Genomic DNA, 13,973 nt, shown 5'->3' with positions numbered 1-13,973 from the left:
CCCACAGGCGGCTGTGGAGGCCATCTCATTGGATATTTTACAGCGGAAATTGATGGGATCTTGAATAGTAAGGTCGTCAAAGGTACGGAGAGAAGGCAGGAGAATGCGGTTAAAAGGGAAAAATAAATTTAGCCTATTAAGTCTACTCCACCATGATTGAATGAAGGAGTAGACTAGATGGGCCAAATGGCCTAATTCTGTTCCTATGTATTTTAGACAATATACATGATGATGTGTCCAAATACTTGCAGTGTGTCTGACAAGGCCTGCAACTGGAGCTTCCAATTGATAACCATTTGAACTCCCCTTTCTTTACTGACCTTGCCAGAGTGATGCCCATGCACAAAAAATGGGAGATCAGCACAACATGTTCCGCTTGTATGGTTTCCAACTCAACGACATGACCACTGAATTCTTCAACTTCATTCAACTCTCCCCAACTTCCCCCTCTGCCTCCACCCCATATTTCCCTCACCATCTCAGTGATCCTGTTCTTTCTTGCGCTCATCTCCCAACTCCAATGTCTCACAGTTCCCTTTTATCATCCCCCCCCCCCTCCCCTCCCCAATGCTTAGCCATCCCCTGTCCCCTTCCACCAAGATCCCTTCCTCTGGCTTTACATTTCAATTCCCCATTATTTCTTTATGTCTTGTTTTCACCTCTTGCCATTGTTGCTCATCATAAGTGCATGGCATTCAGGAAGTGTTAACTAACTGGATATAGAATTCATGGTAGAAAGCAAAAGGTGGTTGTTGAAGGTCGTTTTTTGGACTGGAGACCTGGTGACTAATGTGTGTATCAGTTGTCAATTTGTTATCCAAATGAACAATTTGGATGAGATTGCTTGTCATCATTTTATCGCCTAAAAAGTGGTATCAGAGACAGTTCTTGGTTCTAGGTTTCTTGATCCTTCAAAATATTCCAAATGGAATTTAAACTGGAGGTGGTGAAGGGAGGGATTAAGCCAGAAAGGGTTATTGGGAAGAAAGAGCTACTTTAAATGTAGTTGCATCTGGTTGGGTAACTATAGTTGGGTGGAGATTATTCCATGCTTTAATTGTGCGGGGGAAGAACAAATTGCTGTACACATCTGTCTTTGTAGCTGGGATCACAAATTGGATCAAATGCCCTCGTCTGCTAATTGGTTTGGGTTTGGTGTAGGTCTTGTAATCTATGTCGAGCTGACCATTTAACATTTTGTAAAAACAGGTCAGACAGTGAAGATGGTTAGCAAGAATTACAGCAGGATCTTGATCAGTTGGCCAAGTGGGTCAAGGAACGGCAAACGGAGATTCATTAAAATAATTGCGAAATGTTGCATTTTGAGAAGCCAAACTGGAGCGGGACATTCACAGTGAATGCCAGAGCCTGGGGTGTATGGTAGAGCAAAGAGATCTACGAGTGGGGTACATAGTTAATTGTAAGTGGCATCAAGAATACTCCGAGCAAGAGATACTGTGCATCTACCCGATCTATTAATCTCATGGTTTTATACATCTCTAGAAGATCACCCCTAAATTTCTTGCAGTCCAAACAGAGTATCAGCCTACCCAACCTCTCCCTATAACTCAGACCCTCCAGTCCTGGCAACATCCTCCTAAATTTGCTCTGTACCTTTTCCAGCTTGACAACACCTTTCCTATAACATGGTGCCCAGAACTGACACAATACTCTAAATGTGGCCTCACCAAAGTCTTATATAACTGCAACATGACCTCTCAACTTCTATACTTAATACTCTGACTAATGAAGGCCAATGTGCCAAAAGTCTTTTTGACCACCTAATCTACCTTCAAGGAACCATGCCCCTGCACTCCTAGATCTCTCTGCTCTACAACACTTCCTAACGATGAGAAGGCCTACCGGGAGGAGGTGGCTTATCTAGCACTCTGGTGCCAGGATAACAGCCTCCTCTTGAACATCAAAAAAACGAAGGAGCTGATCATGGACTTTAGGAGGGCACATCATCCGAGGACGTACACTCCATTGAGGATAAATGGGGATCCTGTGGATAGGGTGAACTGTTTTAAATATCTGGGAGTCCACATCTCCGAGGATATGACATGGGCATCACACGCCTCAGCACTCGTGAGTAAGACAAGGCAGCGCCTTTACCACCTCAGGCAATTGAGGAAATTCAGAGTGTCTCCGAGGATCCTCCAGTGCTTCTACGCAGCGGCGATGGAAAGCATCTTGTCCGGGAACATTACCATCTGGTTTGGGAATTGCTCTGCCAAGGACAAGAAGGCTCTGCAGAGAGTAGTGCGTTCGGCCGAACAAACGCACTATGGGAACTTCACTCACCCCCCTGCAGGAACTATACATCAGGAGGTGCAACTCCAGAGCAAATAAAATCATGGGAGACCCCTTCCACCCCTGCAACGGACTGTTCCAGCTGCTACGGTCAGGCAAACGCCTCCGTTGCCATGCGGTGGGAACAGAGAGGATGAGAAGGAGTTTCTTCCCAGAGGCAATTCGGACTGTAAACGCCTATCTCACCAGGAACTAACTCTACTGAACGTTTTTTCCTTCCATTATTTATTATGTAAAATAATATGTGTGTTATGATTGTGTTTATAATTTGTTTGGTTGTTTGGTTGTTTGTCTTTTGCACAAAAGTCCGCGAGCATTGCCACTTTCATTTCACTGCACATCTCGTATGTGAATGTGACAAATAAACTTGACTTGACTTGACTAGAGCCCTACCATTCACTGTATCTTACATTGTTCTGACAAAATCTCATGGCTTTCACTTTTGCATCCTTGTCAATAATAACAGTCTCCTGCCCCATCTCCTATCAACCACATGGCCAATATTTTTACCTGAACTTCTCAATCATGATTTTCTAATGCTTAAACCATAGAAATTCAAAGCATCACCTCGCCCTGCAGAAAAGAAAAAGCCTTCAATTATTACCAAAGATAAACACGAAGTGCTGGAGTAACTCAGCGAGTAAGGCAGCTTCTCTGGAAAAAAAGGATGGGTGTCACTTCATCCATCCCATTTCTCTGGAGATGCTGCCTCACTCGCTGAGTTACTCCAGCACTTTGTCTCTATCTTTGGTATAAACCAGCATCTGCAATTCTTTGTTCAAGAAGGAACTGCAGATGCTGGAAAATCGAAGGTACACAAAAAAGCTGGAGAAACTCAGCGGGTGCAGCAGCATCTATGGAGCGAAGGAAATAGGCAACGTTTCGGGCAGAAACCCTTCTTCGCTCCATAAATGCTGCTGCACCCGCTGAGTTTCTCCAGCTTTTTTGTGTATCTGCTATTCTTTTGTTTCTTCAACTATTACTATTTGTTGCCTTGCCACTGAACTATATTTCAATCTAAGTCTTCATTTGCTCTTGGATCTTATGGTTTTACTTTTCTAATCAGTCTGCAATATAGAACTTTGCCAAACACTTTGGTACAATCCACAAGCTACATAAATACTTCTGACTATAGGCTAAGATATCAGGCATTTAAAAATGCATGAAGCCTACCTACTTCCTTTCCGAGTTAAATTCACTGTGCTCCTACTGGGGATTTCTGGCATGGGTGGGGAGGGGTCAATACAGGGCTTTGGTGGTCACCTTTTCCCTCGTTTTGTATTCTTTTTCCTTCGTTCCATTTGCTGCTTTACCAGTGAGTTTTCTGTAAGTAGTCCATGTCCGCCAGAAGGGCATTATTTATGTTTGATTGATCCATAGTTACCACAAGCTGGGCTTTCAAAACAATATTTTCCTTAGGACCCTAGCTTTCATGGTATCAGTCCTCAATAAAGCAGATTGGAAATTTTTCCGAGAGAGTCCTGGGCGGTATGGTGGCACAGCGGTAGAGTTGTTGCCTGATAGTGTCCGAGATATGGGTTCGATTCATTTCTCGGGGCATGTCCGTATGGAGTTTGTACCCATTCACCACTGCGTGGCTTTTTCTTTGTTGCATTAAATCAGTAATTTCCTTACCACCTAAATATACTTGCTCAGACTTCCAGTAACTCAAATGATTAAATCCCTCCTTAGACTTTTCCCTCCCTGCAGACTGTTCATGAATTCCCCACCAAACGTCATCATCTTCACCCCTTTGGCAAGCTTCAGATCATGTTGACCTCACAGCATCATGGTTGATCTCACTGGTTGAGACTTCAAGCCAACAGCTGCCAAACTGTGTTTGCAGCAAATCGAGGGATAAACCGATCCGACCCGATTTTGATGAGCATACTGGCGGTAAATGCATCTGTCGATGATGGGCCAGTTGAAAAATGACCAATTCATTCGAATAGATTGTTATAAAGATTTTCACAAAGGCAACACCATATATTGGCATCATAACCATGCTAATCTCCACACCAAAAACTAATGGACAGCTCAAAAACTCAAGGGCCCAGAAGATGCAGTAACAGGCAAGACAACAGAAATGTCCAGCCTAAAAACAATCCCCAACTATGGCCCTCACATCTCTCAATACGTCTAGGTAAGTAAGCAGGGATTCTTTAATGTTTCAATTGAATGAGAAAGGGCTTTTGTTAACAACACAAAACAGCATAAATCTTTTCAAACCTACAGGGCCATCTCTTGCCATGATGGAACTAAGAAGGGCGAGAAGGGAAAGTTTAATGGAGATATATATAGCTATCTTGCAAAACCTATCAGAGTTCGAGTGGGAATCTGTCCCAGCCATACTGGGGATGTTGGATTGGGTGGGGAGGGGTTTACAGGGGCTTTAATGGGTTTAAAACGCGCCCGTTTTTACTAGGCAGTGCCTCGTAATGTTAGTCCTAGTGTCTCAGAAGGGCACTATCGCAAAGACCCACAAGTCGCCTTCAAAACATTATTGTTTTTATAGGCCATCGCATAATAGCATATAGTGGCAAAATCACTCTCTCAACCATTTTTTCTCGCAGCCCCTCCTGTTTTATAAAGCAAACAAGGACTTAAAGGTATGTACCTTATTTTGTTTAAAAGGGGCTTCCTAAGACCCCTTTATACAGGGCATGCCTATGGAAATGAGTAGTTCATTTTGGTAATGCTTTATATCCCGCAGTTATTTAAATCTGGGCATTTCCTTACCACACAAATCCAGCGCAATGTGAACGTTCTAAACCAGCGCGTTCACAGGAAAGCTAGATTTAAAATGGACTTTAATTTACAGCAATTGAACATTACATTCCTTCCATTTGGCCTATAAATTGATGTAAATGAGATTTAAAAATCATGTTTTATTGTGAGTTATTTGGACACTTAGGCTATATAAAACATGTTAATCATTTATTAAGAAATGGATAGATGTTTAGATCTAGTAATTGAAGTTTGAAATTAGCTACAATTGGGTAACTAATTAATTATATGCTTTAATTTCAGGTCATCCAAGTAAGATTATTTTATATTTGTTTCAGAATGGTTCAATCTATGATAACTGAAAATTTCATTCAGTTTCACTAAATTTTAAGAAGGCTTATGGGATTTGGACACTGTCCAAAACTCAATCACAGCTTTTTTGTTAGCGTCCTCCCAAAATCAATAGTCCAGCACATCTCTCAATTTCCGAGTACTAAATGGCCATAACTTTTTCATTGAATGAGATATGAAAGGGAATTAGGTGTAACAACACAAACTTATTTTTGTGCTTCAACTGATGGGCCAGCAATCTCATAACCATTTTTTAAAGCTCAAAATTTTGGAAAGTTTGCTAATATATATACAGAGAGTGGTGGGGACCTGGAACACATTGCCAGGGGTGGTGGTGGCAGATATGATGTTGTTTGAGGCTTTTGGATAGATACATGGAAGTGCAAGGAATAGAGGGATATGGATTATGTACACGCAGATGAGATCAGTTTAACTTGGCATCCAAGCATTGTGTGCCGAAAATTGGGCCGAGACAATGTCACAGAGCATGGAAACAAGCCCTTTGGTCTACCTCATCCATGCCCAACCAAGTTGCTGTAACGAGTTAATTCCACTCGTCTCCTGGCCAATCTTTTTCCAAACCTTTCCTGTCTATGTATCCAAGTGTCTTTCAAATGCCTATACTGAACCCATTTCCACCACTTCCTCTGGGAGTTCATTCATGTCTGCACCACTCTGTGTGGAAAAAGCTGCCCCACAGGTCTCTTAAATATTTTTCCTCTAATCTTATATCAATATGTTCCAGTTTATGACTCCCCCCCCCTATCCCGAGGAAGAGACTGCAGCTATTCACATGCTCTATGCCCCTCATGATTTTATAAATCAGTTAGTTCAGCACTCAGCCTCCCACATTCCAGGGAAAAGAAAAGCAAGTCAGCTCAAACGCTCCAGATCGGTGGCATTGTCGCAAATGTATTTTGTGCCCATTCAAGTGTATTAATATCCTTCCTGCAGGCGAGTGACTAGAACTGTACACAGTACTCAAATGCAAGTTGGTGGATCTCATCAGTCAGACTAGAGGGAGAGACTTTGTGTGAGATGGATGGATGGATGGGGGGAGGAGAGAGTTTAAAGGAGTTTGTAGGTTAATTATCTTTGATAAGTAATAGAATGCCCCTGGTGTGTGTAGGTGAGTTTACAGGTGGATTGCTGAACGGCGTGGACTCTGTGGGCCGAAGGGCCTGTTTCTACGCTGTATGTCTAAAGTCCAAAGAAGATGGTGGGACAAGATTGGTTTGGTGGTGGCATTTAAGAGGCTTTTCTCTAGGCAGTTGAATATGTAGGAAATGGAGGGATAGGCATCATGTGCAGGCAGAAGGGATTAATTTAATTTAGCCTTGTGTTCGACAAAGAGTCTGTTCCTGTGTTAAACTGCTTTATGTAGCTAGGTCTCTCAAAACATGGAATCATGATGTGGATTTATGAAAGATATATCATGTTTGACAAACTATTGGAATTTTTAGGAGACATACCTGCAGTTAACATTCTTATTCCTAATTTCAAAAGGCTTTCAATGAGATGTTACATAAGGGACTATTTTAAATGATTATTCACAGCATTGAAGGTAATATATTGGCATGAATTAAGAGTGGTTTACAAGCAGAAAACAGATCATTTTGATTTGGGAGGCTGTGACCAGTGGGGTGTCCTGAAACTGGAGCTGAGGCTACAGCTCAGGGGTTCCCAACCCTTTTCATCCCGTTTACCCCTGGTAACATCAAAAGTAAATTTACCCCACTCAGGAATTTGAGTTTACACTTTCTACCACAATAAAGCAACCAACAAAGGGGACATTTTAAAATACTGTTTTTAACATTATTATTTTGTTCAAATTTACCCCCTGGGTAGGCAAAATGTACCCCTTGGTAAATTTACCCCAGGTTGGGAACCCTTGCCTGTTCACATCTAGGTCAATGATTTAAAGAGGGTTCAAACATAACATAGTCAACATTTCTGATCATACAAAGTGGCAGTCTGGATTAGGAGGAGGATGCAGACGAACCTCAAAAAGCTAAGTTAATGAACAGGGACGCAGCAAATGAAAGACGTGGCCAGCCACTTTGGTAGGAAGAATAGAAATGTGGATTTTATGGTGTTTCAAAAAGCAAGTGTTGAGGTCGGATAGGATTTGGGCATCCCTGAACATAAGTCAATGAAGATCAAGAGACAGTAATAATTTGAAAGGTAAAAGGAGACTTCACTATCAAGTATATGAATCAATGTTGAGCCTACATTTGGAATAGTGTACAGAATCAGGAGCGCCACAAAGGTGCAGCAGTAGTTGCTGCCTTACAGCTCCAGTGACCCGGGCTCATTCCTGACTAAGGTGCTGTTTGTTCAGAGTTTACATGTTTTTCCTGTGACAGAGTGCTTTTTCTCCAGGTGCTTCTGTTTCCTCACACATCCCACGTGCAGGTTTGTAGGTTAATCAGCTCCTTATAGGTAAATTGCTCCTAATGTGTAGAATGCAAAACTGGGATAACATAGTACTAGTGTATGGGTGATCGTTGATCGGTGCCGTCTCGGTGGGCCGAAGGGCCTGTTTCCGTGCTGTATCTCTAAACTATAAAGTGTTTGGTTTCCATGCACACAGAAGGAAATACTTGAATTAAGTTGTGGAGGAAGTGTTCAACAGATTATTTGGGGGGTGATGAGGAAAGATGAAAGATGTCCTTTTGAACCAAGCACATTGATACACAATTGCCAGAGGATAGACACAAAATGCTGGAGTAACTCAGTGGGTCAGGCAGTATCTCTGGAGGGAAGGAATGGGTGACGTTTCGGGTCGAGACCCTTCTTCAGATGACAGGGTAGATGCAGAGTTAATGATCAGACCAGAGATCGGATGTCTTAAAAATCCAAAGAATATTCAGGACTGGTATGCATGGAAATTTCTCCATCTGGAGCGGAGAAAATCATTAGAATTTCTAATAAAAAGATGGTAGGGGAGCTACAGCTGTTAAATATACTCAAATGTGTAGGAAAGAACTGCCAATGCAGGTTTACACTGAAGATAGACATAAAATGCAGGAGTAACTCAGCCGAACAAGCAGCATCTCTTTAGAGAAGGAATGGGTGATGATTCGGGTTGAGACTCTTCTTCAGAATGAGTCAGTGGAGAGGGAAACGAGAGATACGGATGGGTACAAACAGAATGCAAGGTGTGAAAACGACAGATCAAAGCAGACGATGATATTCAAGGACAAGCCAGGGAACTACAGGCTGGTGAGCTGACCAGAGGCGGGATGTTGGTGGAGGGGATTCCAAAGGATCTATCAGAATTTGGATAGGCACAGACGGATTATAGAAAGAGTTGGCACGGCTCTGGGCACAGGAAATTACGTCTCATAAAGCTAGGAGATTTTTATTAATAAAGATGTCACGCCAATGGACATTGTCTATGTCGACTTGACAAAGTTCCACTGAAAGATTAGATTGCATGGAATCCAAGGTGAGCGAGCCAACAGGATTTTAAATTGGATTGGAGGAAGGAGTCAAAGAGTAGGTGCGGAGAGTAGTTTTCCTTGATTGGAGGCCTGAGATTAGTGGTGTGCTGCAGGGGTCGGCGCTGGATCCCCTGTTTGTTATCTTTATTAATAATGTGGGTGACAATGTAGTTGACACTGTCAATAAATTTGCAGATGACACCAAAACAGGTGGTGCTGTAGACAGTGAGGAAGGATATCCAAGTTCATAACAGGATCTACATCAGTTGGGACGGTGGGCCAAGGAATGGCAAATGGGATTTATCTCAGACAAGTGTGAGGTGCTGCATGTCAGAGCGCCAAACCAGGGCTGGACTTGTATAGTAAATATTCAATGTATATTCATATTCAATGAATATGAAGGTGGTGAATCTGTGGAATTCTTTGCCACAGAAGGCTGTGGAGGCCCAGTCAGTGGATATATTTAAGGCAGAGATCGATTCTTGATTAAGTACAGGTGTCAGAGGTTATGGGTAGAAGGCAGGAGAATGGGGTTAGGAGGGAGTGATAATTACCCATGATTGAATGGCGGAGTAGACTTGATGTGCCGAATGCCCAAATTCTGCTCCTATCTCTTATGATCTAAATGGTAGAGCACTGGTATTGCAGAACAGAGAGATCTGGGCGTCAACGATTCCCTTAAAGTGGCAAGTCGGGCAAAGGCCGCTTTTGATATGCTTGTCTTTATTGGGATGGGTATAGAGTACAAAGGTTAGGACACAATGATGCAGCTGTACAAATATTAGTGAGACCACACCTAGAGTACTCATTAAGCTGGGACTTCTTTCTTTGGAGCAAAGGAGGCTGAGGGATGGCCTTAATGAAGTATATAAGATTAAGAAAGGCATGGATTTTAGTTTAGTTATAGTTTTGTTTATTGTCATGGGTGGTGAGTTCATCTGCAATGAACTGCTAGATGAAGCCACAGATGTGGATACAATTACAACTTTTACAAGATATTTAGACAGATGTATGGATAGGAAAGGTTTAGAAAGCTATGGGTGAAATGCAGGCAAATGAGACTATCCCAGTATACCAACTTGGTCAACATGGGCAAGGTGGGTCAAAGGGGCTGTTTTCATGTGTATAGCTCTATGACTCCCAGAGATCACCATATTTTGTAAGTAGGTAGAAGCGGGTGGGTGAGTGAGTGAGTGAGGTGGAGAGTTTGTGCAAGTTGTGCTAAGGTGAATGACAGCCATAATGGAATTGAATACATAGAATATAGGTGCAGGAGTAGGCCATTCGGCCCTTCGAGCCTGCACCGCCATTCAATATGATCATGGCTGATCATCCAACTCAGTATCCTGTACCTGCCTTCTCTCCATACCCCCTGATCCCTTTAGCCACAAGGGCCTCATCTAACTCCCTCTTAAATATAGCCAATGAACTGGCCTCAACTGCCTTCTGTAGCAGAGAATTCCAGAGATTCACCACTCTCTGTGTGAAAAATTTTTTTTCTCATCTCGGTCCTAAAAGATTTCCCCCTTATCCTTGAACTGTGACCCCTTGTTCTGGACTTCCCCAACATCGGGAACAATCTTCCTGCATCTAGCCTATCCAACCCATTAAGAATTTTGTAAGTTTCTATAAGATCCCCCCACAATCTTCTAAATTCTAGCGAGTACAAACCGAGTCTATCCAGTCTTTCTTCATATGAAAGTCCTGACATCCCAGGAATCAGTCTGGTGAACATTCTCTGTACTCCCTCTATGGCAAGAATCTTTCCTCAGATTAGGAGACCAAAACTGTATGCAATACTCCAGGTGTGGTCTCACCAAGACCCTGTACAACTGCAGTAGAACCTCCCTACTCCTATACTGAAATCCTTTTGCTATGAATTCTTGGAGATTTGGAGATGAATGGCTGACCCATCCTTTTTTTTTGTCTCTTTGTTTTTATGAATCAGTTCTGCAGCACTATCACAACTAGTGATGCAGAATTAAACAATAAATCAGAATCACAATATCAATGAGGCGAGGCCACAGCATGGAATGCTAAAGTTCACACAGAAAAAGACAGCTATGATTGTTAGGGATCAATCATCCCAACACCAGAATCACAGTAGAAGCTCCTCAGGCCAGAGTCCTCAACCCAACCACATTCAGCTACTTAGTCAATGGTACATCTTCCATCAAAAGACCAGATGTCAAGATGTCTGCAATATTCAATTACACTCATCTTCAAACAAAATAGTCCACAACTGCATGTAGTCATACAACCTTTAAGCTGATGAGCGGCAAATACCATTTTTTCCCACAGAAGTGCCATGAAATGATAATTTGCATCAAGAAAGCCCAATCACCTAAACTTAACATTCAACTGCATTACTATTGCCCAGGCACAACCAAAGGTCTAGTGGGTAGTTTGTCACCATTGATTAGAAACTCAACTGGACCTGCCACATAAATATTGCAGTTATAAGAAAGGTTGATGAGCGATATGTTTCCACAGACCCCAAAGCCTCTCCGACATCTGCAACCTATGTCAGAAATAGAACACTCCAAGCAGTAGACATGATTCATGTCTGAATTACCACCCATTCATTCATTCTACCACCAGAGTAAAACTGCCACATCCTGACCAATAATATTGACGACCCTGACAGCAACTCACAAACTCAACTTTGGCCTCAAGGAGGGCAAGGTCTTCATGCACTTGGGAGCAACATGCCCTGCACGTGTCTTTTCCAAGTCATGTGCCATCCCGATCTGGAAACTGAAACACTATCCCCCATCATTGTTCCTGGCTTCAAATCTAGGAATGTCTCCTCAATAGCATGTGCAAGTATCTTGACCAGCAGAAAAGTGGCTGTTCCAGAAGACAATATCAAGGGCATTTTGGAAAAAGACAATAAAAGGCCTTTCCTGTGACACCAACATCCCCAACAAATGAACATAATATGTAGGAAGGAACTGCAGATGGTGGTTGGTTTACACCAAAGATAGGTACAGAATGCTGGAGTAACTCAGCAGGTCAGGCAGCATCTCTGGGGAAAAGGAATAGGTGATGTTTTGGATCGAGATCCTTCTTCAGACTGAGTCTGGGGAGAGAGGAACTGGAGACATGAAGAGGTGCAAAGAAAAAAATGAATGTAAGGTATGCCAAAGGACAAATCAAAGTCAGCAACAATGATCAAGAAAAGGTGGAGCCCACAATGGTCCATTGTTGGCTGTAGAGAAGCTTATAATAATCCAGGACAAGGGGTCACAGTTTAAGGATAAAGGGGAAATCCTTTAGGACCGAGATGAGAAAAACATTTTTCACACAGAGAGTGCTGAATCTCTGGAACTCTCTGCCACAGAATGTAGTTGAGGCAGTTCATTGGCTATATTTAAGAGGGAGTTAGATGTGGCCCTTGTGGCTAAAGGGATCAGGGGGTATGGAGAGAAGGCAGGTACAGGATACTGAGATGGATGATCAGCCATGATCATATTGAATGGCGGAGTAGGCTCGAAGGGCCGAATGGCCTACTCCTGCACCTATTTTCTATGTTTCTATGAGTGTAAATGACAAGTGAAACTAAGCAGGATAACAGTGAAACTAGTAGGACAACCAGGGTGGGGGAAGGACAGAGAGAGAGGGAATGCAAGGGTTACTTGCAGTTAGATAAATCAATATTCATTCCATGTAAGCTGCCCCAGTGAAATATGAGGTATTGTTCCTCCAATTTGCATTTGGCCTCACTCTGACAGTGTTGGAGGCCCAGGACAGAAAGGTCAGTACGTGAATGGGAGTTAAAATGTTCGGCCATCAGGGGATCACATAGGCCAAGGCAGACTGAATTAAGATTATACACAGTGTTTAAGAGGGAACTGCAGATGCTGTAGAATCGAAGGTTACACAAAAAAGCTGGAGAAACTCAGCGGGTGCAGCAGCATCTATGGAATGAAGAAGGGTTTCGGCCCGAAACGTTGCCTATTTCCTTCGCTCCATAGATGCTACTGCACCCGCTGAGTTTCTCCAGCTTTTTTGTGTAACCCTCAATTAAGATTAGGTAGGTTCAGGCAGATTTCCCACACAAAGTGTTTAAGAGGCTTTTAGTGAGGCAAATGGACATGCACGGAAAGGAGTATGAAGGAATTGTGGACACAAAATGCTGGAATAACTCAACAGGACAGGCAGCATCTCTGGAGAGAAGGAATGGGTGACGTTTCAGGTCGAGACCCTTCTTCAATGGGACTTCAATAGCTAAATTTAACAAACATATGGTGTTTACAATGAAATAATTACCCTAAGCATGGTCATAATTTTATCTTTATGATCACTGTTTTGATGGGTTTTTTACCCATCAACTATTTGAACCCATGTTGTATAACACTTTATCTCCTGACTTGTCAGGATAGGAGATTGATGGAATTTATGGAATTCCCTGCCACAGAGGACAGTGGAGGCCAAATCACTGGATGGATTTAAGAGAGAGTTAGATAGAGCTCTAGGGGCTAGTGGAGTCAAGGGATATGGGGAGAAGGCAGGCACGGGTTATTGGAGGCCAAATCACTGGATGGATTTAAGAGAGAGTTAGATAGAGCTCTAGGGGCTAGTGGAGTCAAGGGATATGGGGAGAAGGCAGGCACGGGTTATTGGAGGCCAAATCACTGGATGGATTTAAGAGAGAGTTAGATAGAGCTCTAGGGGCTAGTGGAGTCAAGGGATATGGGGAGAAGGCAGGCACGGGTTATTGATAGGGGACGATCAGCCATGATCACAATTAAATTGAATCTGAATGAATGGCGGTGCTGGCTCGAAGGGCCGAATGGCCCCCTCCTGCACCTGATTTTCTATGTTTCTATGTTTGTCAGAGTCTTCAGTACGTTTATTAAACCTATCCATAGAAACCAGAGAATAAGAACACTAATAATTTACAAAAAAAATAAGTGGAGCTGGAATTGTGGTATTTTACGTTTTTTTTTGATGGATTTCGAGAAAATAGTGTTGTTTGGCATCTATGTTGCCCCCTCCTCCACGCTGGCGTCTAGCAATGACCATGCCGGGGTTGTATTTACCTGGAGAGAGTACAGAGTGTGCAGGAACTAAGCATCATTCATTCACCCAACAACCATTGACCATGTCACCTTCCACCTCCACAGCCACCAC

General features: G+C 42.8%; 1 protein-coding gene across 1 annotated transcript in view; it reads right to left on the bottom strand.

Annotated features, from left to right (window-relative positions):
- The window catches only part of tmem167a (transmembrane protein 167A), a 34,333-nt gene that overhangs the window by 20,129 nt on the left and 231 nt on the right, over window positions 1-13,973 (bottom strand). The window lies entirely within an intron of this gene.

Source organism: Leucoraja erinacea, chromosome 3, assembly GCF_028641065.1.
Source record: "Leucoraja erinacea ecotype New England chromosome 3, Leri_hhj_1, whole genome shotgun sequence".
In the NCBI taxonomy this organism is placed as follows: domain Eukaryota; kingdom Metazoa; phylum Chordata; class Chondrichthyes; order Rajiformes; family Rajidae; genus Leucoraja; species Leucoraja erinaceus.
The sequence above is the reverse complement of the archived record's forward strand: the minus strand, read 5'-3'. Positions and strand labels throughout refer to the sequence as shown.